This window comes from Podarcis vaucheri (genome assembly GCF_965113315.1).
Source record: "Podarcis vaucheri genome assembly, chromosome: 5".
Lineage (NCBI taxonomy): Eukaryota > Metazoa > Chordata > Lepidosauria > Squamata > Lacertidae > Podarcis > Podarcis vaucheri.
The window spans coordinates 87,369,286-87,394,885 of NC_138763.1; the positions used below are offsets into that span (position 1 = coordinate 87,369,286).

Genomic DNA, 25,600 nt, shown 5'->3' on the forward strand with positions numbered 1-25,600 from the left:
CAAGGCACACTGGGCTTGATCCCAGGAGCTCCTGCTCCTGGTAGAAAGGGCTCTGCCATACACTTCTGTTCCACCGAAAGTGTCATCTCAAGCCGTTAGTTGTCGAAAAAGGGCTTCTGGCTATATTTTTATGCGGAAGGTATCTTTCACTTGAAGTAAATGCTAAGGCTCCAACGAGTGCACTCTCTCTTAATTGGTGCCACATAAAAGCTTTTTCATTTACTGTAAATTTGTTTCATGTACATAAAATGAAGTATGCCATTAACGTGGGCAAAGTACAGTACCTGGAGACTCAGCACATTTTATTTAGATTATTATGTGAATATTAAGACGTAATATTGTGTGCTCCTGTCATTCTCCCTGAAAGTTGTTTGATGATGGAGGGGGAGAAACAGAACCCAGGGTTAGGAAACAAATGAGCGGAGAATTGGCAGAACACCGGCGTGAATTTATTGGATGCGGTGAAGGAGGGAAGGAAAGTGAGAAAGAGAGGGAGAAATGTGTTACAGGGCTCGGTTTGTTTAAATTAGAACATGCTTTATGCAATCAACATAACCATGTTACAATTATCTATGAATGGTACTACTTCAGGCTGTGGGGGAGGGGAGAGAATCAGAATTGCACGTTTAGTGATTCCTCCACAAATCAAGATGCAAAAATAGCCAGAGCAAATTGTTCTCCTTGGTGTGCTACCATTCTATGCCCTGGGACTGTTATTTGTTTTGCAGAGCCTCCAAGTGTCCCTATTTTCCAGGGACAGCCCCAGATTTACAGAAACCTTCCCGGTTTCTGATTTGATCCCAGAATGTCCCGCTTTTCCTCAGGATGTCCCTATTTTCATCAGAGAAATGTTGGAGGGTCTGGAGTTATGTGACCCCCCCCCCTCAAGTCAAGGAGGTAAGTAACTATACAACCTTTAGAAGACATCTGAAGGCATAGGGAAATTTTTAGATGTTTCATGTTTTGCTATGTTTTTATATATGTTGGAAGCCGCCGAGAGTGACTGGGGCAACCCAGTCAGACGGGTGGGGTATAAATAATGAAATTATTCTGGTTATGATTATATGATGGAATAGGATGTCCCTATTTTCATGGGAGAAGTGTTGGAGGATATGGTTTTGTTGGGGGAGCATTCAAAGACAGTGGCGTAGCGTGGGTTGTCAGCACCCGGGGCAAGGCAAGTAATTTGCGCCCCCTAGAGTGAGTGAGCCAGGTAGGGGCAGAGAGCTGCGAGTGCGAGCGTGCCCCCCCCCGATGTTGCGCCCGGTGCGGCCGGCCCCCCCTGCACCCCCACGCTACGCCACTGTTCAAAGATACCAGTTCTCAACATGCAGCCACAAGTAATTTTACTAATTGAACTGCTGGTTTTCAAAGTTGGCCAAAATGTGTTAGAAGTTGTGAAAGGAGACCTTTCAAATCCCCTGAAAAAGTACTCACCTGGCTGACATAATAAAGTCAAAGAAGCAGCAGGCTTATTACAAGTGACTGAAAAAGAAAATCAATGAATGCAGCATAAGAGCATATTCTGTTCTATGAACTCACACGAGGAGAACATTCTTAGTGTCTGTCTGCTTCCCAAGTATTGAACCATCTTCCTTCCAGACCTGACTAAGGTTGTGATTCTATAGGGTGGGATTTGTGAATGTCAGGGGCACAGAATAAGTGTACCTGATCCCTGCAATCTGCGCTAAACCCATGCCGATTGCATGCTAAAGAGTGGGGTTACAGAGGCAATAAATAAAATAATAATAATAAATGCCATTATTTGTGTCTTGCCTTTGGCGGTCTCAAAGTTGCTGAAGAGACACTCAGATTCTCTGTGTTGCTAACTGGCAACCTTAATCATGATGCGCTTTGACATTCTTTGTGATTTGGCATTCTTTGTGAGTGCATCAATAGGCTAACCAAGGTCATTTCCTAAGCTTTATCAATTATTCCTGATTGCTTTAATCCTGTAATTGCTGCAATGGGGAATGACAGCCTGCATACTATTCCCTCTGACTTAGGTCATTTCCACACACGAGGCTTAAATTGGCTTTGTTTTAAATAAGTTCCTAAAGCAAATGCAAAGACCACCGTTGGCTGGGTTGCACGTTTGATTTTTCTTCCAGGTTCTCACAGCATCACATGTGACACAAAAATCAATAAGGAATGCAGATGTGTTTCTCGGAGCAATGTATGAAAAAAGCCACACCGGAATCTCTGTAAAGCACGTGAAGTACAGATTAGACAAGACATGAAGCCATTGCCAGATATGGCAATGCCATGCCAAATTCTCTTCCTCACACCCTGACGCAGAGTGTCACTTAATGAGCTCTGTGGTTCCATCACACCATCCATTTCTCCAATCCACCCTTGCCCCAAAGCAGCCATTTATGGGCAGGGAAACACACAAGGTGCTGATGTTGAAAAACCTTATGCCTGACATGAGAGAGGGGAGGACTTAGCATGGTGATGTCATTTCAATGACGGCTCTGTTTCATGTGCAAGAAGCCATAATGCAAAAGGTAGCATGAGGGGGAAGGGCTTTTTTAGAGAGAGAGAGAGAGAAATAGAAATAGAAGAAGTAGAAGTTGGCAGCATAGGCCATAAGCTCAAGTCCCAGATTCGAGATCCAGCATCTCTAGGCAGGGCTAAGAAAGACCCTGGACACAATGTACAGAACAGAACTAAATGGATCCATGAACTGACTCTGCTTATGACAGTTTCATATGCTCCTCAATCAGGGCTGGACCATACATGAGGCATGGTGAGATGACTGCCTCAGGCGGCAGGGTCCCCAGAGGCAGCAGATCCTGATGTCAACCTTTCTTCTCCCTTTGTTCCTTACCCCTTCTTCCTTGGTGGGGGGCACCATTTTGGGGTTTGCCGCAGCTGCCAAAATGCAGGAGGTGTCCTCAATACATCTTCAACGGCCTAACTTCTGCTGGCGAGAGAATGCCATTTTCTGAATTCATGCCGATTCCTCCTTCTACAGAGTGCTGTGGAGCACACGCTAATCTTCACCAGCACAAGCTCCTTACTTGTTCATGCTCTGGAACTGACACAATGACCTCCTGATGTGCCAAAGTGGGGCTCTTGAAGCCCAGGCTCCAGCGCCAGTCCTCCTATACCTCCATACTGGTGGAAGAACTTGCAGGTCGATTGGTGCCTTTTAGGCAGCATTGCAAGACCCATCAATAGACTGAGCACTGGGGGCACTTTGAAACCTGAATGGCTGCTTGCCTGGACTACGGTTCTTGCCTCTGGCCAATTGTCACCCTAACAGACCCTCCAAGTGTCCCTGTTTTCCAGGGACAGTCCTGGATTTACAGAAGCCATATCAGTTTCTGATTTGATCCCAGAATGTCCCGCTTTTCCTTAGGAAGTCCCTGTTTTCATCAGAGAAATGTTGGAGGGTATGGCATTATAAGACCTCCAAGCCAAGGAGGTAAATACAACCTTTAGAAGACATCTGAAGGCATCTGAAGTTGTTCAATGTTTTATTATATTTATATATATGTTGTAAGCTACCCAGAGCAGCTGGGGCAACACAGTCGGGGGGGGGAATAAATAATGAAATTATTATTACTAATTTTATGATGGAATAAGGTAAAGGTAAAGGGACCCCTAACCATTAGGTCCAGTCGTGACCGACTCTGGGGTTGCGGCGCTCATCTCGCTTTATTGGCCGAGGGAGCCGGCATACAGCTTCCGGGTCATGTGGCCAGCATGACTAAGCCGCTTCTGGCCCAGAGCAGCGCACGGAAACACCATTTACCTTCCCGCCGGAGTGGTACCTATTTATCTACTTGCACTTTGACGTGCTTTCGAACTGCTAGGTTGGCAGGTGCAGGGACCGAGCAACGGGAGCTCACCCCATCGCGGGGATTCGAACCGCCGACCTTCTGATCGGCAAGCCCTAGGCTCTGTGGTTTAACCCACAGCATCACCCACGTCCCGTATGATGGAAGAGGACACCCCTATTTTCACTGGAGAAATGTTGGGGGGGGTATGCCCTGATTGTCACTCTGATAACTGAACCATTGACTGTTTTCAATGACACCATATGAATCCAGCCTCCCACATGGCTGTCAGCTTGCTTACTCCTGACCTTGAGGGTCCTGATCCTGACATTACTAAAGAAGCCATTTTCCATGGGAAAACTCTGCTATCACAGTATCAAGTTCAGTCACGGATCCTAGAGTCAGTTCCTCTTTCAAACCCTTCCTGTCATCTAAAAGTAGCCTGTCAAGGAGCATTTTCAGGCCATCCTTCCAAACTATTCTAGTCACAAGATAGACTATTGTATGGAATTTTAGAGCAAAGTTTGCTAAGTAAGGGTTGTGTGGCCATGGAGATTTGTCGCTCTGGGACGTAGGTCAAAAGCTAATTTTAGTACTCTCAATGCTTTTCCTTATAGTAGCAAGGCAGCATATCAAAGAAGCTCTTTAGCTCCATGCTTGCACTGGTTACAGGGCTCGTTTTCATGATTCCTGAAATGCCTGGCCTTCATCCCAGCATGAAATTGAGCCTTATGCCACATCTCCAGTGTGTTACTCAAAAAAAAAAAAAAAAGAATGAAAAAGCCCTTCCTCTGCATTGTGAGTATTCATTTGCTTTAGCCAACTGAAAGCCCCCCACCCCCCAAACAGAAACCAAGATGACACTACTGATTTACTGTAAATAGGTGCCACAGGCAATTTGCTGCACGGTATGGTTTTCTTGAGAGTGCTAGACCACATTTGAACAAAGACACAAAAAAAAAAGAAAAAAAAGAAAAAGAAATCAATGATCCCCGTTGCAGCCTAAATGCTTTGTTAGCCTTTTACTACAACATTACATTTTACATGGAAATAATGGGAGAAATTTAATGCTACCAGTCTTGCCAGGCAATTCCTTTGGATCTTTAATATATATATATATATATATATATATATATATACACAGATCTTGAACAGTAACATTTTTCTTTTTAGCGTGAAGTTGCTCAAGGTTCACTGGAGACTTTGAAATTGCTGCTTTCAGAAAAATAACAATGTAAAATGACATTATGATATATAGCACCTTCCTGTGGGCTTGAACCAGTGCAAGTACCAGCTGCTAATGCCTTTGGGAATGAAGCAATCTCCAGGGCACCATTGTCCAATTGTCCTTCTAACTGTATCCTGTTTAATTAGTTGCAATTAATTTCAAGCAGCAGCCTCCTGGAACATCACATCAGGAAGCATTGGGAGTGTATATGTGGAAATGCTGGATATTCAAAATTACGGAGATTGGAGAGTGCGTGTGTTAAGAGGAGAGAAGTGAACAGGCAGCAAAACGTTTTTGGCTTAACCAATCTGGAAGCGAACAATACAAAACTTCCTGAGCTAGATATTATGGAGGGACACAAACAAACAAACAAACAAACAAACGAATAAGACACAATGCCACTAAATAAAAAAAGAAATATTCTGTGTGTTTACTCAGAAGTAAGTCCTGCCCATGCTGAAAAGCCAGGCCCATTAAATGGCCTGATTCTCATGCCACCTTAAACCATAGTTAAGCTTAACTATGGTCTGAAGGTGAATTTGCAGTGTGCCGATGCAGAGGTCAAAACTGCAGGTGCTTTGCTCCTTTTCTGCAGTGGTAGACTTTCTACAGCAGTGTTTCCCAAACTTTTTTGGGCAACGGCACACCTGTTTACTGAAAAAAAATCTCGCGGCACACCACCATTAAAGCCCCGCCCCGTGACGTCAGCGCGCAGCGTCACGCCGGGAGGGACGCACGAAAGTGAAAGTTTTTTCCCTCCCCCTTGCCGGGGAACCTCCAAGCTTTGGGGGTGGGAGGAGGCAGCAGAGCGAGGGACTGAGGGACGGCGGCAACTGAGGCGGCGGCGGCTGTTGTGGTGGTGGCGGTGATAGCGGGCGGAGGAGGGGGCGGCGGCAGGGCTTGAGGAGCCATCGCCGGGAGTTGCTGCTGCTGTTGTTGCTGCTGCTGCCCGGACATGCCGGCCTCCTCCTCCTCCGCTGTCTCGCGCTCCTCCCTTTTGCACGCGCTGCCCCGCCGCTCGGCACCACCACCGCGGAGCCGCCCCCGGCTCAACGCGGATCCTCGCCGCCGCCGCCTCTCACCGCCCGACTCGCCCGCCTCCCTCCCACGGCACACCAGCCAATGTCTCACGGCACAGTAGTGTGCCGCGGAACACCGGTTGGGAAACACTGTTCTACAGCATTACTGAAGCTGCACCGGTTGAATTACCCTCAAACAGCCTCTGCTCCTTTGCTCTTGCTGCTGTCGTGCTGCTAGGAGCTAAGCCATAGTGTGGCTTAGTTTCCTATCGAAACCTGAGGTCACGGTTTGTTTCAGGGGAAAATTAGGCACATGTTTGAAATGTTGGATAAATAATCAGATACCAGCTTGCTCAGAGTCGAAGAAAAGGTCTCAGGTCAGGCACACTCATGCTGCTGTGGTTTTGCACACTGAACCCCTGCATACTGCTGGTGGGAGACAGGGAAACGGGGCGGGGGGGGGGAGAGATTTGGTGTGCAGCATTGGAGAGCAGCAACACTTTTGCACCACACCTTCAAGCAACAACAGTGGCCTTCCTGAACAGTGAGAACTTGTCATTTCAGCCGCAGTAACCTTTCACATCAACAGCCATTCTTAATTCACCCTTAGGGGTTCCCAGGGGTGGAGAGGGGGCATATTATTTGAACCAGAACTGTCTAGTTATGGCACTCCATGTTCCCTGTTAAATTACAGTTGCTAACATGACTTCTTTGTGGGGAAGGTTTGGCTTGAGTTATAGCATCAACAAATCCACCATTTACACTCAATAAGACATTCTTGTTGGCAAACAGTATTAATTAAAGACATGCAGAGCCTTTAATTAAAACTCCCATGTTTTTGTGTTCTGTAGCTTTCAACAACAAAATGTCTAGCCTTTGTTATTGATTAAAATGAGCTCGCTTCTTTTCAAGATACGGAGAACGGAGGGAGGAAACCCACATGACGAGTGGTCTATCACAGAACTGAGACTGAAAGCAGAAGAGGGGTTGTTTTTTCTCCAGACTAACTTGCAGGTGATACAACTGCCTGTGGTATGTATGCTCATTCCAGTATTGGCAATTGTTTCTTGGCTTTATGGGTGTTTGCCATGCTCCTGAAAAGCCTGTTTGACAGGAGGCAAGAGAACATGGTGCATGTTTGTGTATCACAGGGCGTGAAGTCTCATTTTGGACACCTAAAAGCTACTGCATGCCTCCGGCCCAGAGAACATGTTTTTAAAATGTCTGATCCCTGTCACAAACAGAATTTCATTTTGTGGCACCAAACATCTGCTGTGGTTCTAATGGACTCCCCTACCTCAACCTGCTTGCCAACTGCCCTTCCCCACACCTGAACAAATCCCTTTCTTTCACTACTCACCCACCCCTCCACTTATCCCCTCATAACTCACCCCAAATCCCCCATTTTAAGGGAGCAGGGAGGTGCTCCTCCGAGCAGCTTGCTAAATTGCTCTGTGAAGTGCCTCTCCCCTCTGTTGAACATTGCTGCAGCTGCATTTAACTGGAGCTGGCATAGCCACCTATCAGCAGCCACATGAGCTGCAGCATGACGACAGTCTTACACTTTTATGTATATAGGAAGAAAGGCACTGGCCTGATTCACGTGCAACAAGAAACCATGGTTGGCTGCAGTATGAACAAACCATGGTTGGTCTTGGATTTACATACACTTCCCCGATTTTTCACGCCCATAAGGAGGAAACTTGAAACTTTTGAATGTGGTTTGAAACAAGCAGCAGTTGCTCATGACATCCTGGGCTTGTGGGGATTTTGCTTTGCTTAAACCAGGGGTCACTGACCTTTTTGGGCCAATGGGCATTTGGAATTTCCCAAAAGTGCTGTGGGCGCCAGCCACAAACAGGCTGCTGTGGGGGTGTGGCATAACACAAAATGGCCGCCACATCTGAAGGAGTAGACAAAGAGACAGGACTATGGAGGGGAGAGGTTGCTGGCGTTCAAATAGGAAATGTTGTGATGTCCTGAATGTGCACACCAACTTTCATTCTGAAGTCTCAATGTTCAAGGGAGATATTGTGCTACCAACAACAAGAGAAAAAAAAGCCATCGGTTTCACTCAGCCAAACCAGAGTTCAGAATGTGAGAATGCCTTAAAGATGAAGTGGCCTTCAGTATTGGGCCATCCAAAATAAACACTTGTGGTAAGAGGCCAGTCTGTATAACTTGTCATTCACCTTTAAATCATGGGGGTTTGAGGGTGAAGAAATATTTGTTTGGGTTGCTTAAATAAAGAAATTCAAGATAATAATTTGACCTTTGAGGCTGGTCCATAATTCATTGCTTCCAAGACAGTCTATTTTTGTTTTGTTTTTCCCCCGTTTTGTTTTTATTATGCTGGTGCCATAAATGGTTATCTTCTCTCCACACAGTGTGACAGTAGTTTAATTCCTGATGCTATGAATCAGGGATGGAGGTGGGTCGATGACAGAGAGTTAGTGATTTACAATAGACCAGGCACTCTATAAAAACCTATGGCAAGGGGTTATGAGTTATCAAGATGTGCTGAGCTTGCATCCGTGGTCAGCAATATGCAGGGCGATGGAATCTCGCCTCTCATGGCTGCCCGGCATTCCATTACTGCCTGTTAGCCTCTTGAGCGAGAGCCAGCGAAGGACGGGCGATGGAGGGAGGAGTTCTCAGAAGGATCTGACGGCTGGAGAAATGGAGGGGGAACTTGTGAGGGAAACAAATGGCAAAACGGTCACGCTGTCAAGACCCGCCGCAGCTCATAAATCTAAAATGGGGAAATTGTATGTTCTGGAATATTAACAAAGCTGTTTGGACAACAGCAGCAGACTGAGGGGCTGAGAGAGACTCCCAATTACTATTTTTTCTGCAACGGCCAATAGTCCCATGTTCCGGCAGGGGGTAAAGCTTATTTTCTAGGAGGTTCCAGGCTTGTTCTCAAAATAGCCTTGGAGATGGGCCTTACCTTATATGCCCAGGGGCTTCTGGCATGATTGCCAGGATCACGCCTTCCTCAGCATGCTGAATGTCTCTGAGCATCCGAGGCTACCCTGAAACAAACACCAGAAAGTGCAACCTTGTAATGCCTTTCTTCATAAACTCGGAAGCGCAACAAGCGCAACAAGGGAGCAGCGATAGGGCCATTGCCGGAGTGGACTGTGGAATCCATTCTGCCCCCTAACCCACTTGCATGGTTTCGGTGGAGCAGAATGCAGTGCTTTTTCTTCTTCTTCTTCTTCTAAAAAAAGTTTAGGGGTACTCTTGTTTTGACTCAAGAAAATCACCATTTTATAGTTCAAATCAGGAAAAATAAATACAGTAAATGGACAAAAGTACAAAGATTCACAAAATATTTAGGGGTATGCATACCCCTGTGTCCCCCACCCCAAAAAAGCACTGGCAGAATATAAAAATTATATTCTCTACCAAAATGTTTTGGAACAGAACCAAGCAGTTCAGCTGATCCCTTTCGCTTTTGTTTCCTCAATGGCATGAACACACACCTACAAGAGACAGTTCCCCTGTGGCTCCAAAACAGTATACAGTGGTGGTGTTGTTTAGTCATGCCTGACTCTTCGTGACCCCCTGGACCAGAGCACGCTAGGCACTCCTGTCTTCCACTGCCTCCCGCAGTTTGGTCAAACTCATGCTGGTAGCTTCGAGAACACTATCCAACCATCTTGTCCTCTGTCGTCCCCTTCTCCTTGTGCCCTCCATTTTCCCCAACATCAGGGTCTTTTCCAGGGAGTTTTCTCTTCTCATGAGGTGGCCAAAGTACTGGAGCCTCAGCTTCAGGATCTGTCCTTCCAGTGAGCACTCAGGGTTGATTTCCTTCAGAATGGATAGGTTTGATCTTCTTGCAGTCCATGGGACTTTCAAGAGTCTCCTCCAGCACCATAATTCAAAAGCATCAATTCTTCGGCGATCAGCCTTCTTTATGGTTCAGCTCTCAGTTCCATACATCACTACTGGGAAAACCATAGCTTTAACTATATGGACCTTTGTTGGCAAGGTGATGTCTCTGCTTTTTAAGATGCTCCAGAGGTCCGTTCTTAACCTGAAACTGTTCTTAACTTGAAGAACTACTTTAGCTAATGGGGCCTCCTGCTGCTGCCGCACCGCCGGAGCACGATTTCTGTTCTAATCCTGAAGCAAAGTTCTTAACCTGAAGCACTATTTCTGGGTTAGCGGAGTCTGTAACCTGAAGCATATGTAACTTGAAGCGTATGTAACCCGAGGTACCACTGTATATACAACCAGGACATGGAATCCTGAGCTTCAAACACTCTACATTCTGGAATCTGAAAAACAAAACAATTGGAATAGCAGTACCTCTTTGTATGTTCAGTTTTCATGCTTAAGTGAATGATTCAGCCAAGGATAAATACACAAGTCTAGTTCCTTTCAGCAGGAGAGATTTCGGGAAAATATCTGACTTAAACTTCTAAAGGAAATCAGTAGGACATAAGGTATTCACATCCACTTTGTGGAGATTAGGCAATGAACATTTTGCAACAAGATTGCACAATGTGCCACTATGCACATTTACCTGGGAATGAACCTGATTAAGCAACATGGGACACTTATGAGAAACATATATGTCGCATTTGGCTGCTCTTGTTGGAAGTTTCTTCCTCTTGTATTCTGAGGAGAAACAGCATGGGAAAAAAATATTACAGAGTTTTATCTTTACAAGAAGCAACTAAAGTTAATTATATGAGAAGAAGCTGAGAGGGTCTGGGACTATCACTGTCGTCTCAAGCCTGTCTATAGATCTGAAAATTCCAATATAGCCATCAAATTCTCCTGCTCATAAGAGGATACCTCTTAATTTCAAAGGGGTGTCTGGATCTCCAGACGTGTGGTCTTTGAAGCAGGAGAGATGCACTGAATGGATGGGGTGAAAGACTACGTCTCACTTCGCTGCCATGCTTGGGGGTGGGGAGTATAATCTAAACTAGGCCTTTATTTATTTCATGGATAGAAAAATCCCATGTAAACTTTTACATAGTTTCAGGGAGCTTCAGTTTATGGATCGACTTCAGTCTTCTTTTGCTTCCTTTCTTCTTAGTGGGGTTGTGTCAATGACTGTAATGTCTTTTGAAGGGACAAATTGGTGAGCCCAACTATTAGCTGGGTGACATCAAAGAACATTAATCTTTTGTTCTATAGCAAGGCCAATACCACATTAGTGCATTTCACCCAGTCATTATTAAGCCTGTAGCCCAAGGGTGTAATAAATGTTTTATGGCATGCAAACCAAGGTAATGGAATGCAAATTCCACAATATATCCTTACATTTATTTTCTAATAGAATAAATGATGACGTATTCTCTCCAAGAAAAAAGGCCCGAATGAGAGGACTAGCTCAGAAATTCGGAAGGGGCTTAAATACAGACTGTCCCTGTCCCCATCTAAGGGTGGCAGGAAAACAGAGGGTGCAATCCTGTGCCTCGTTAGGGTGCATGAATCCCATTGGCTTCAAGTAGCTCTGTGCAAGCTGCCTACTAATTTGCATTTTGGAAAACCATTTATGCTTTTAAGTGCATCTGTTTCCCTCTAGCTCTATAATGTAAACATCCTGGATATATATGCCTGTGTGAATACTGGAATCTTACATTTTAATTTCTAATTACATTTCTCCCTCTCATTTGCTCTGTAATGTATGGGAAGCATTAGTGGTAAGCATAGTTTTAATACAGGCCAAGGAGAGGATTTCTGCCATCAGAACTTGTCACGATACAGTGGTACCTCAGGTTACATACGCTTCAGGTTACATACGCTTCAGGTTACAGACTCTGCTAACCAAGAAATAGTGCTTCAGGTTAAGAACTTTGCTTCAGGATGAGAACAGAAATCATGCTCTGGCGGCGTGGCGGCAGCGGGAGGCCCCATTAGCTAAAGTGGTGCTTCAGGTTAAGAACAGTTTCAGGTTAAGTACGGACCTCCAGAATGAATTAAGTACTTAACGCGGCTCTGGCTCGCCAGAGCAGCGTTGTCACGCTGGCCACGTGACCCGGAAGTGTCTCCGGACAGCGCTGGCCCCCGGCCAATAGATGTGAGATGGGCGCACAAACCCCAGAGTCTGTCAAGACTGGCCCGTTCGGGCAGGGGTACCTTTACTTTACCACTGTACTAGGGATGCGGGTGGCGCTGTGGGTTAAACCACAGAGCCTAGGACTTGCTGATCAGAAGGTCAGCGGTTCGAATCCATGTGATGGGGTGAGCTCCTGTTCCTCAGTCCCAGCTCCTGCCAACCTAGCAGTTTGAAAGCATGTCAAAATGCAAGTAGATAAATAGGTACTGCTCTGGCGGGAAGGTAAACGGCGTTTCCATGCGCTGCTCTGGTTCGCCAGAAGCGGCTTAGTCATGCTGGCCACATGACCCGGAAGCTGTACGCCAGCTCCCTTGGCCAATAAAGCGAGATGAGTGTCGCAACTCCAGAGTCGGCCACGACTGGACCTAATGGTCAGGGGTCACTTTACTTTACCTTTACCACTGTACTAGGAGAGGCCTTTTAAAATGCAACACATTTTACATTTCCCCACCCACCTTTGAAGATGGGTGCGCAGGGGTCAAACAGGTGTTTTAGCACATGCTGCTGTCCTCCCTCGGAGCAAGGCAGCGAGAGGGTGGAAGAGGCAGCAGAGAGCCTGTTCAGGTGGGTGGCCACTGGCTATAGCTGGAGTAGGAAGACTGGCTGGCAGGCAGGCAGTCATGTGTGCAATAATGAGGCAAGCAAATTTCCTGCCCTGCTGCCAGTTCACAACTTCCCTGTGCCCGAGACAATTCTCCCAGTACATTTCCAAGCAAAATTCAAAGTGCTTCAGCCCTGTACACCTGAAGGAGCATCTCCACCCCCATCATTCATTCCAGACACTGAGATCCAGCACCAAAGACCTTCTGGATGTTCCCTCACCACAATAAGTGAAGTTACAGGGAACCAGGCAAGAGGGCCTTCTCGGTAGTGGCGCCCACTGTGTGGGAAGCCGTCCCAGCATATTTCAAGGAGATGAGTCACTATACAACCTTTAGAATACATTTAAAGGCAGCCCTGTACAGGGAAGCCTTTGTAATGTGTAATGTTTCATTATGTTTTTATGTGTGTTGGAAGCTGCCCAGAGTGGCTGAGGTAACCCAATCAGATGGGTGGGGTACAAATATGATTATGATTAGTATTAGTATTGCCTCAGATTGACTCGTTATATTGAACATCTTGCCTGATAAGACATTTGTGCCATTTTGGTCAGTACTAACTGAGGATTTTGGAGGGTTTCCTCCCTGCTTTTGGACCAACACTTTGCTTTTATACATAGAATTGTGACCTGAATGCGCACACTAAATTTCACTCCAGTGTTTCCCTCTTCAGAGTAGGCACCGCCATATCATCAGACTTATATATGAATAGCTAACTCATGCTCTTGAGTTATGATACATAGCCAAAAGATATTAGCACATTCAGTGGGACTGGAACCCCTAGGTTTGCAGATACAGAAAACGGTTTTGGGGGGAAACAACGGAGGGGGGGGAGAGTGAAGAATCTCCCCAAAACAGTCCAATAAGGACTGAAGGCCTCTCCTCCTTCCGGAGGGGTGGTGTTGTGGGCGGGAGACGACTCCCGCGCCACGCAGGGGGCATTACGCCCCCTGCCCCATCCACATGGCTGGCGCGCCACGCCTCCCGGTTGAGCACCCAATCGGGCGGCTTGGTGGGGGTGTGGTTTGCTGCTCAAGACGCAGCCATGCCAGCCATTCAGCCCTTTTGCTCCCCTTCTTGTCGCGAGTCACCCACCCACCACTCCCTTAGGGCTTAGCTTTTCTCTTGACTTTGCTATGGACCTATGGTTGGTCGCCCAGGTTGCCCAGTGGGCCTGGTAGGAATTTTTCCAACTGGCATTAGGCTTTTTGGTTTTTTTGCCTACCTCGTAGCAATCGTCACTACTTCCTTGGTATTGGGCGGTTAGGCATTGGAATGTGTTGTTGGTGTGTGGAAGGGCAAGGTGTGGCCATCGCCTACCCCTTCATTTTGGGTATTCTGTTAAAGGAATCTGGCAGTCGTGAATCCTGTCCGATGCCTGTGTGGCGGGGGGCCATGGCACGACCCTCGGTAACATCAGGGGAGAGCTTATAGTTGTATTAGCATCAACAGGCTCCCCTTACTGGTGGTTAACCCCCTCTTCAGACTCACCCCTCTTCGAGTGGGTGGAGTCAAATCTTCCGTGGTCCAATGCCTTAGCCAATACCTTCTCACTTGCTGTAATCAATAAAGTTGTGGCCTTTTCTTGCCCATTAACCTTATATTCTGTGTCAACGTGTCTTTATTCCACCAAGCGGGGGTCGGGTCCTTGAACCACAACATGCTGTTGTGAGGGATGGAAAATGGCAAAGGAGGGGGAATGGAATGAAGTATGCTGGGAAAGGGCTTCCCTGGTTAGCTGGAACATGAAAAACAAGCGCTTCCATATGCAGCTTTTAGTTGCAGCTCCCACTTGATGCAATGTGTTTAGTGACTTTTCCTCTACCCCTTGAAATGCGGAGTGTGTTGATCTAGTATTTTATTCTAGGACAGAATATTGTCTTGAGCTCGTATACAGTATAAAATTTCATTCTGGTATCTCAGTTTTAAGGTGCAGTAGGTACACTGCAAGACATAACTGCAAATAGAGTGCCTATCAGGTAAGGTAAACTTCACTTCACTGACAATTAATATATTTCCTCCTTCCCCTGGGATAGGGGAATACAAAATGCATAAAACAAATGCCACCAAAATACCCTACTATTGCTAACTTGTCAGCTGCAGCTGTTGGGAGTTCTAGTGCATTTCATTGCAAGTTGTCTGGATTAGTCTTTGGGACTCAAGTAAGTCATTTTATCGGTCCCTAAGAAATGGTTTCATTTTATCCTTACCTTGTTTCCTGATGATGTTCAGTGCTTTTGATGTGGCCTAATAGAGTTCCATGTTCATTCATTCCTGTGCTTCTCAGAGAGAAATGCAGTCACCAAGAGAATAAATTGTGTTATAGTACAGCATCCAAGTTGATCCTTGGGAGTGATAAGTGAGTTCTAAAGCAGCGAGGGCAGTCAGAGTTAATAAAGGGGGAATGGATGGGCAAAGTTTCTGAGCCGCTCTGGCTTACAGAGCTCTGCCTCGCTTGAATCCCAGTTAGTGGCAGTAACACAACAAGATCACACAGATGCTCAGCAGGAGAACATTTCATCGCTCCTTTTAGGAAACCCAGGAGAACAGAAAGGGTTCACAGGCGAAGGTGTTGGAAGTGTTGTGATGCAACTCAGCTTGGACAGGAGACTGAGATGTCTGCCTGGGAAAGGGAAGAGAGAGAGAGGAACCTCCAAGTTTCCTAGACCATCCTTATTGACTGGCCAACAACATCCTGCTCCAGCTTCTCAAGATGATTGAGAGGGCCCAACCAGTGGCAGAGGAAGGGGGCGGGGGGGGGGCAGTTCGCTCCAGGTGCCATTTAAAGCCCTCGGTCCTATATACCTGAATGAGCGTCTCCACCCCCATCGTTCAGCCTGGAGACTGAGATCCAGCGCCGAGGGCCTTTTGGCTGTTCCCTCATTGCGAGAAGTGAGGTTCCAGGGAACCAGATAGAGGGTCTTCTCAGTAGTGGCACCCACCCTGTGGAACACCCTCCCTTCAGATGTGAAGGAGATAGGAAACTATACAACCTTTAGAAGACACCTGAAGGGAGCCCGGTATAGGGACGTATAGCTATCCTATCTTGAAAAGACAACTGAAGGCAGCCCTGTTCTGGGAAGTTTTTAATATTTAATGCTGTACTGTTTTTAACACTTGATTGGGAGCCACCCAGAGTGGCTGGGGAAACTCAGCCAGATGGGCAGGGTATAAATAATTTATTATTATTATTATTATTATTATTATTATTATTATTATTATCTCTGAGGGGGGAGACAAGAAGACACCCTGCAGGGGGCTTGCCCTGCTGCCGCCAGGTGCGGTGGTGGCGCAAGCAGCCGCCATCGCGCCGCTGCTGCGTGTGGAGGATCCTGCTGCTGTGCATACAGGGCTCAAGCGGCACAGTAGGCAAACCACCCTGCATGTGCCACTGGGCAGTTTGCCCCTCCCCTGACACCCCACACCAGGTGCTGGCTGCCCTTCCTTCACCCCTGGGCCCAACACGATGTCCTCACCTAATGCACATGATGTTGCGCAACATCCTGACACCACACATATGACGTTGTGAGGAGCCAGAGGGTGGAGCCAAAACCCTTCTGAACATTGAGAGGGCATCGCCCCCTAAAAAGGGTGTGTGTGTCTGAGCCTCCAGGAACTAACACCAGTGCTTTTTTCTGGGGGTACGTATACCCCTAAACATTTTGTGAATCTTTGTACTTTTGACCATTTACTGTATTTATTTTTCCTGATTTGAACTATAAAATGGTGATTTTTCTTGAGTCAAAATGAGAGTACCCCTAAACATTTATATTTTTTTTAGGAAAAAAGCACTGCTGACACCTATTGCTGGTGGATCCTCAGCATAGGATAGGAACATACCCTAAAATTATTTGCTTCATTTAAAATGTGAGCAGGTTTTCTCTGAGAGCAGTTTATACACCAATATTTTAATTAAGGTTTCTAAAATTATTTAGTTGAGTGCGCCAGCTACTAGATCCTATGGAAGCAGCTTGTTCTCAGTCCAATGGTAAAGAGTGCATGCAATTAAAAACAAGCGTGCTCATTATTATCAGATGATTGTAGGGAGCTTCAGGTATACAACTAATAGACAGGCAGCCATACAGACGACATTTTAGAGATTAGGGCCTAACCCCCAAATTCACTGTAGTTTCTCAGTATTAATGCTTTAAGTATTTGGCTAGAAGGCCCAAAACTTTTATTAACTACAGTGCTAAAAGCTATCATGAAAAAAAATCAATTAACACCTGGCGTTTTATTTCAAAATCGAACAATTAAAACAGTCTTTGGCATGATGTAACCACTCACTGTCTCAGTAGAGGATTTACTGAATATCTGATATGGGGTGATGGCCTTTGAAGCCAGCTGTTAAAAAGCACTTAAATTTACTGCCCGCTTTTAAAAGATTTTTAAAAAATAATTGTTGTAAGACATGATGCTAAGTTAGCAGTTATAAACCCGCCCTTCATATAAATTAATTCACGATGGCATCTACTTCGCCGTGAAAGTCAAGGCAGCTATTTGGGGGAAGAAGGTTTCAGTTTTGCTGTAAATTAAAAAGTGCTTAATATCCAAAAGGAATATTTGCGTCACCTTGCGCTTTGAGGGAAGAAGGAAAGTTTATATGGGAGTGAGGAATCCATCTTGACAAGATGTTGCAATGAATTCCCTGGCCTCCAGTCTAACAGCATAGCTCCTGTTTAGGGCTCCAGCCAGTCTGGGATAGGAGCCTTGGGGTGGTGTTTGGCATATTCCACCTCCTTTGCTTTATTGTGCTCTATATTGCAAAAGGCTCAGGGCCGGAGCTGGCAGCCAGTTCTCAGCATGGGAGTTGCATTGGCATAGAGCTGATGTGTGGAGTTTAGTGAGGGAAGGGAGAACTTTAAACCTCCCTGTACATGTTCCCCCATCCCAAACTGTCACTTCCAAGAGCAGCATCCTAGCTGCTCAAGTACAGACAGTACCCACCTCCCACATTTCCACCTTTCTCCCTCTTTTTCAAGGGACACCCAGGGCCTATCAGGGAGTGGCCAGGAAAGCATTTACCGGTAGTCCAGATCCTCAAATTCAAAGAGGGCCTCAAGTTTAGACACTTGTTAATCTGACCAAAGAATCATAGAATTGTAGAGTTGGACCCTGAGGATCATCTAGTCCAACTCCCTGCAATGGAGGAATAGGCAGCTGTCCCATGCAGGGATCGTACCTGAAACCTTGGTGTTATCAGCACCGTGCTTTAACCAATGGAGCCATGACAAAATTTGTAGATCGGCATTGACTTGTAGCAAGACGATGGTTGCTATCCTTTTGAGTTTGTGGGAGGATGTTTGGCTGGGAGAGAAGAGTTCACTTTCCTTTCTTTTCTGACCATGGGGCTTTTCACTTGCCATCGTGCAAGGGGGTGAGAGAGAATGAGCCTGTGCATGTCCCCTCGTAGGGTTCTAAATCTCACAAGGAGCCTTGTTGCTACAGAAGCTAAGTCTCCAGGATGTGGATTGCTGCAGGAATAGCAATGGTGCTGACCTTTAAAGCCCTAAATGGCCTTGGCCCAGTATACCTGAAGGAGCGTCTCCACCCCCATCGTTCAGCCCGGAAACTGAGGTCCAGCTCCGAGGGCCTTCTGTCGGTTCCCTCCCTGTGAGAAGTGAGGTTACAGGGAACCAGGCAGAGGGCCTTCTCGGTAGCGGCGCCCTCCCATCAGATGTCAAGGAAATAAACAACTATCTGATTTTTAGAAAACATCTGAAAGCAGCCCTGTTTAGGGAAGTTTTTAATGTTTGATGTTTTATTGTGTTTTTAACATTCTATTGGGAGCCACCCAGAGTGGCTGGGGAAACCCAGCCAGATGGGCGGGATATAAACTAACTAACTAACTAACTAACTAACTAACTAACTAACTAACTAAATTTGTTATTGTTATTTGGACCTGCAGTGGGGGAGGGGGCTTGCACCCATTTCCTCCTACTTGGTGTAACAGTGATCTCATGGGAGGAGAGGAGGAAGAAAAATAGCAGTAGGAGCTTTGCTAAAAAGGGGTCAGTAAAATGTAAAACTAGTTTTTAAAGAGCTGGGGAGAAAGTAGAATGGGAGAGTGAAGGGCTGGAGCCCGCCCCCATAACATTTCTTAATTATACAGCACATTTGAGTGTCCTTTGCACTTCCTGTAGAATTATCTCAAGTTATTGTTGCAACAAGCCTGCAAGGTTGGCCACTAATAGGAACGCGATAATACAGGTGGAGAGGGCAGACTAAAATGAGAGGCGATGAGTTGCTGAAAGCCACCTACCGAGCTCATGTGAGTGGAGACACTTGAATCATGAACTTCCCAGCTCAGTTTCTTAGCCGCTATACTTCACTAGCCAACTTGCTAAATGTCAGGAGCCTTTAACTAGCATGTGTGCAAAAAGAGATTTTTGGGTTTGCTTCATCAACTGTGAAATTTAAATGTAATCACCCTGAAAAATCCCTTTGCTTTATTTGTATTTTCGGCAGGGCGCTTGCACTTGCAAACACGGAGTATATTAATCATGGCTTCATCAGCTCGTTCCAGTGACGGCCAGCATTAACCTTTGCTAAGTGATCAGTTGAACGTGCTTGCATTCCAAGGTGCCAAAGCCAAGATCATGTTTACTTTGAGGGTCTTTCCTTAGGTTCAGTGCGAAAGGAATCTTTCGTCTCCTTCTGCACCTCTGATTACGATGACATTTTATCAGTATTCACCCATGGGGATGGGGGAAGAGGAAGAGGAGAAGGGGAAAAAACCTGAAGATACAAGATTGAATCTGTTTTGAGTCGGGATCCAAAGGACTGTGGATTGAGTTGGTTATGGTGGACCATGGTTTTCATGTATCGCCTTGGCTCTTTGCCTGTGCGATGGGCGGCTGCTGTCACCCAGTGCCATAGCTGTCAACCGTCCCTTATTTGGCGGGAAACTCCCTTATTCCAGCGCCGTTTCCTGTTGCTGTCCTGGATTGATGATGTCCCTTAAATTTCCTGGGTTTCATGCTCGCCCGGCTCGGGAGGGAAGCAGCGGCTCGGGGTCCTCCACCTTGAGAGAGCGCACACACGATCTGCCCCGTCTCCATCTCTCCCTTTTCCCCCTCAGGGGCGCGTCGTAAGGAGACGGGTGGCTACGGGCGGGCAGGCAGCCCCTCTCTTGCGAGACTTCCACCGCGCTGCCAGGGGAAGCCGGAGGTGGCAGCGGCGGCTGCGACTGAGGAGGTGGCATGAGAGAAGAGGAAGAGGAGGGGATGGGGAGGGACGCAGAAGGGCGGAGCTTCAGCGGCGGCCACGCCACCGCAACCACCTCATGCTGGGCAGTGTGGGCGAGAGTCCCCCTCCCTCCCTCCCTCTCTCTCGGGTGGGGAAGGGCCGATGGAACTCCTCGCGCCAGGACGATGGCAGCCCCGACGTGCTGCTTAGCATACCCTCCAAACAGTGCAGCATCTTAATGTAGTGATTCCCCCCTCTGCATCCCTTTTATAACTCTATTTTTATAAATCATTTGTCCATCCATAGTTCAATTTTTTACTACAAGTTTTCTGTCAATCCTACCAATGTATGTAACTCTTTACAATAGCTTTTCAAATAAATTATAAACTTTCCCCATTCGTTATTAAAGAGGTCCTCTTCCTGGTTTCTAATTCTGCCTGTAAGCTTTGCCATCTCAACGTCGTTCATCAGTTTTGTCTGCCACTCTTCTTTGGTCGGAGTTGTAGACCCTTAGGATCATGTAGTCCAACCCCCAGCAAAACACAGTCAGTCGCAGCAAAATAAGCATGGCTCCATGAGTGCCGGATTTCTGTATAAACTAAGCAAAATCCCTTATTTTGGCAGCTGATCTCTTATTTTCGAGGCAGCTGGTCCCTTATTTTCAAATCTGGCAGTTTTGCCCAGTGCCACTACTGCTGATGCCCTGGCTGTAACCCCTTTTGTGACCCTCTGATGAGGACCCACCCACTTTGTCATCATACCGTAATGGCCTGAATATAAGCCTCACTTTTTCCCCAAATTCCAACCATGAAAAGTTAAAGTGTGGCTTACATTTGCAACCTTACAAAAATGGGATTTTATGATATCGCTGCTGAAACAGACATACAGTGGTGCCCCGCAAGACGAATGCCTCGCAAGACGAAAAACCCGCTAGACGAAAGGGTTTTCCGTTTTTGGATGCGCTTCGCAAGACGAATTTCCCTATGGGCTTGCTTCGCAAAACGAAAAAGTCTTGCGAGTCTTGCGATTCCCCCCCTCCCCCCTTTTTCTAAGCCGCTAAGCCGCTAATAGCCTTTTAGCCGCTAAGCCTTTAATAGCCGCTAAACCGCTAAACCGCTAATAGCGCTAATCCGCTAAGCCGCTAATAGGGTTGCTTCGCAAAACGAAAAAACCGCCAGACAAAGAGACTCGCGGAACAGATTAATTTCGTCTTGCGAGGCACCACTGTACAATAAAACGGAAGGGGCGAGTGCCTGCGGAATTTTAAGGGAGTGGCTTATATTTGAGGTATGGTCTTTTTTCCTCTCCCCCCTTCCTTTGAATTTTAAAGTTGCGGCTTACATTCGGGTGCGGCTTACCGTATTTTTCGCACCATAGGACGCACCGGACCATAGGGCGCACCCAGTTTTTAGGGGGGGAATCAAGAAAAAAATATTTTTCCCCCAGCCCCAAAGAGCACCTTTTAGCCCTGTGCAGCCTCTCCTTGCCGGAGGGGTTGCGCGCAGCTATGGAGCAAGCCAAGGCAGGGGGCGGGATGGATCCTGCTCGCTGTTTTGGCGGGACTAAAGAGGCTGCGTGGGGCTAAAGAATCCATAGCCCCGTGCAGCCTCTCCTTGCCGGGAGACGCTGCGCAGGGCTTTCCTGGCTTTCCTGGGAGGTGGGGGGGTTCCCTCACCTTTCGCAAAACCGGCAGAAGCCGCACACACTTTAAAAGGGCTGCACGGCTTCTTCTGGCTTTCCTGGGAGGTGGGGGGGATTCCCTCACCTCTCGCAAAAGCCCGCAGAAGCCGTACAACCCCTTTAAAGAGATTGCGGCTTCTCCTGGCTTTTCTGGGAGGTGGGAGAAGCAACTGATGCGGCCAGTCAGTCTCCCTCCTGGGGAAAAGCCCGCAAGAGCGCACGGAGCTTGTGTGCGTCTCTTGGGGGCTTTTCCCGACTGCCTCCCCCCTGCATTCGCTCCATAGGATGCACACACATTTCCCCTTGCTTTTTAGGAGAGAAAAAGTGCGTCCTATGGTGCAAAAAATACGGTATATTCGGGCCAATACGGTAGGTGGTTGATTTCATCTCTGCTGCACTGCTCAAGGAGCCTTCAGGACGGGGTTGCTGCCATGGGACTTATGTGTCTGTTTCTTTCAATGAACTGAGAAATGTGAAAGGCTTTGAGTCATGGGGAGGGCGAGAGTGTGTGAATGAATTTGGCAGTGCTTGGTTTATTTTTCTGTTCTTATTTTGTTGCTGCTGGTCTACTTCAAAGTTGACTTCCCTGCCTTTCTGCCTGATGAAGATGATGATTAACTGAATTTATAAACCTTCCTATACCCGGAGGTCTCAGGGCGGTTCACAGAACAAAATCAAAATATAAAACCACAAAACATATAATCAAAATTAAAAAACAACACAATAAACCCCCCCAAGCCTGCCCCCCCAAGCTGAATGGCTTTCTGGACTCAGACACGAGTTTGCAGTTGAGGTGTTCAAGCCCGTTGAAGAGTGTTGCAGTTAAGGTGCTTTTAGACACATGTGTATTACGGATTCATCCTGATTTGTTTGTGGGGAGGTTAGATGACGTTGCATCAGAGCAAGTATTATCCCATAAAAAGCCTACCTTTTTGGAAGTAGACTTGTTGTGCAAGAACTTCCAGTCAACTATAGCGCCATCTGTCCTACACATTTAAAGCAGCACTGTACCACTCTTTAAACAATCGTGACTTTCCCCAAAGAATCCTGGGAAATGTTGTTTGTTAAGGGTCCTAGGAGGTGCCTTTTCCCCTTGCAGAGTTACAGTTCACAGAGTTCCATGGGAAAAGAGGGATTAACTGTTAAACCACTGTGAGAATTCTAGCTCTGTGAGGGAAATAAAGGTCTCCTAGCAACTCAGCACCTTTAACAAACTACCCTTCCCAGGTTTATTTGAGGGAAGCTGTGACTGTTTCAAGTGGTATATTGCTGTAAGTGTCTAACAGAATTCATTTGATTTTTCTCCCACCTCCAAATCCCTTAGTTTCCTGTCTGTAAAATTGAGGCAGTCTTCCTGCAAATATTCAAATATGTGCAAATGTTAATTGTTAAACCTTTGAAGCCCTAAATGGCTTCAGCCCTGTATACCGGAGGTCTAGCTCCGAGGGCCTTCTGGTGGTTCCCTCATTGTGAAAAGTGAAATTATATGGAACCAGGCAGAGGGCCTTCTCGGTAGTGGTGCCCGCCCTGTGGAACATCCTCCCATCAGATGTCAAGGAGATAAGAAACTATCTGACTTTTAGAAGACATCTGAACAGTGGCGTAGCGTGGGGGGTGCAGGGGGGCCCGGCCGCACTGGGCGCAACATCTGGGGGGGGGGCGCGCTCGCACTCGCAGCTCTCTGCCCCTACCGGGTTAGGGGGCGCAAATTACTTGCCTTGCCCCGGGTGCTGACAACCCACGCTACGCCGCTGCATCTGAAGGCAACCCTGTTTAGGGAAGTTTTTAATATTTGATGCTTTTGTGTTTTTAATATTCTATTGAGAGCTGCCCAGAGTGGCTGGGGAGGCCCGGCCAGATGGGTGGGGTATAAGTAATAAATTATTATTATTATTATTATTATTATTATTATTATTATTATTCCATGGTAACCCTCTTGCAGTTTTGTCTTAGCACTCATGGAATTGACCACCCATGGACCATCATGATCAATAAAAACCTTTGTTTTGTTTCTACAGCAGGCAAGAAATGCTTTTAATATATTTGAAAAGCTAGAAATGCTCTAATTTTGTGTGTGTGTTTGTAAGGGTATGTATGAAAACACAATTACATCTGACATTGTTAATTCCTGCTACCCCTCTCCCTGGCTTTTCTGCAATTTGGATCTTTGATTATGGTCTAAAATGCTCTGTGCCACAAAATAGAGGGCTCGATTAAGCTGTGCCTTACCAGCTGTAATGAAGTAATTTAAAGTAAGAGAGATAATATGTTGCATCAACCCCCGCCCTATTAATACAGGCCAGATAAGTAGGCACACCTTTGAAGGTATCCATTTATCTAGAATGATAATGCTGTCATGCTCTTATTGTGCTCTGGCACAGCTCAAAAGCATTCTTGAAAATGCTTCACAAATGACACACGGCAGATAAAAAAAGTTGATACACTGGCATAGGGAAAAAAGAAAATTAGGTTCTGTGATATTGTTTACTGGTTCAACTTACTTTTGTGTAGTTGTCTGATGCATGCAAGTCATAGAGATAGACCAAACTGTTCATCAGGCAGAACGCCGTGATTCTGCAGCCGTTACAGCTCCCTTGGGACACAACTAATAGCCAAGAAACCTAGGCTGGCACTCAAGGCACCACCATTTATAAGGCACATCGAATGCCACTTCTGGTTGCTTTGCTCGAAGCTTTCAGCCCTTGGGAATGCTAGTATGAACATCTAATCTTGAGATGAGGGGTGGTGCCTCATAGGTCATGGGACTGAATCTTCCAGTTTCCAAAAAGAAGCCAAGCAGAGCCTGAGGGGAGCAGAGCCTCAACTATTTCTTCTGGGACAGGGTGTAGCTCGATGAACATGAGAGCAGAGCTGCTTCCCCCAGAGTCCCTGAAAATGGAGGCTTGAATCCTGAAATCCTGAAAGACAGATCCTAATATCGAAACACCTGTCAGGGGGTGGACTGCTATGACAGTCAGATTATGCTTCAGGAGGCTTTGGGCTGAAAGAAGGGATGGAGAACCTGGAGGTCAACTGTAGCCCCTTGTATGACTATTGGGATTCTCTGAGGCCACACCTCCCCTGGTCCAGTCATTTTGCCTGGCTGGAAACTTTAATTGAACCCTGCTATTGTCTGTTGTTTGCCTGGCTGAATAATAATAATAATAATAATAATAATAATAATAATAATAATAAGAAGTTTCATTATTTGTACCATGCCCATCTGACTAGGTTGCCCAGCATGTACAAAAACTTAATAAAACATTAAACATTTATAATGTCCCTATACTGGGCTCCCTTCAGATGTCTTCTAAAGGTTGTATAGTTTCCTATCTCCTTGACATTTGATGGGAGGGCGTTCCACAGGGTTGGTGCCACTACCGAGAAGGGCCTTTGCCTGCTTCCCTGTAACCTAACTTCTCACAATGAGGGAACCACCGGAAGGCCCTTGGAGCTGGACCTCAGTGTTTGGGCTGGACGATGGGGGTGGAGACGCTCCTTCAGGTATACAGGGCTGAGACCCTTTAGGGCTTTAAAGGCCACCACTAACACTTTGACTTGTGCTCGGAAACGTACTGAGAGCCCATGTTGTTCTTTCAGGACCGGTGTTATATGATCCTGGCTGAAGAGATGTATGTGCAGAAACGCTTGTGCCTCGACTGTATCCTACAGTATGAAGATAAGTGTTGCATTCCTTGTTCCACTCACACCTGGCATACGGCCCCTGGAAGGCTGCTTGTGTGGCAATGTGGCCCTTTGGGCTCAAAACAGCTCTTCTTGAAAAGCACCATATAAAAGTGACTGTACAGAATGTCTTCAGTTAGGTCTCATAACTAACCTTACGTATATGCTACCGAATCCTTAAAATGCTGAAGATTTATTCTGAGCTGGGTTCTTTATATCATCTTGAAAATATAGCAACGGACAAAGGTGGAATGGGAAAGACGTGCTTTAAAGTTCACCTTTCTGCTAATTGCTTGCTTGTAAAAATGGTGTGGCACATGGACCTTTTATAGACT

The 25,600-nt window shown here is 46.4% G+C and overlaps 3 long non-coding RNA genes across 6 annotated transcripts in view; 2 read left to right on the forward strand and 1 right to left on the reverse strand.

The window, feature by feature from the left end:
• The window catches only part of LOC309533635, a 37,915-nt gene extending 18,419 nt beyond the window's left edge, over window positions 1-19,496 (forward strand). The window contains exons 3-5 of one of the 2 annotated variants that reach the window (XR_014220362.1): window positions 4,458-4,583; window positions 6,945-7,064; window positions 19,182-19,496. This is a non-coding gene — a long non-coding RNA (uncharacterized lncRNA). The remainder of the gene's footprint in view (window positions 1-4,457; window positions 4,584-6,944; window positions 7,065-19,181) is intronic. The other variant, XR_014220363.1, reaches the window with a different exon arrangement.
• Window positions 8,417-22,644, reverse strand: LOC309533632. 3 transcript variants are annotated; one of them, XR_014220353.1, is made up of 5 exons: window positions 22,510-22,644; window positions 14,924-15,336; window positions 10,567-10,661; window positions 8,983-9,067; window positions 8,417-8,703 (listed from the first exon to the last, which is right to left on the reverse strand). It is a non-coding gene; the product is annotated as an uncharacterized lncRNA (long non-coding RNA). The 3 variants fall into 3 exon arrangements; XR_014220354.1 differs by lacking the exon at window positions 22,510-22,644 and having other exon boundaries at window positions 14,924-15,478; XR_014220355.1 differs by lacking the exons at window positions 8,417-8,703; window positions 8,983-9,067; window positions 22,510-22,644 and adding an exon at window positions 10,242-10,452 and having other exon boundaries at window positions 10,501-10,661; window positions 14,924-15,482.
• Window positions 22,645-22,769: 125 nt separating this feature from the next.
• On the forward strand, window positions 22,770-25,392 carry LOC309533645. The gene is made up of 2 exons (XR_014220374.1): window positions 22,770-22,852; window positions 25,182-25,392. It is a non-coding gene; the product is annotated as an uncharacterized lncRNA (long non-coding RNA).
• The last annotated feature ends 208 nt before the right edge of the window (window positions 25,393-25,600 follow it).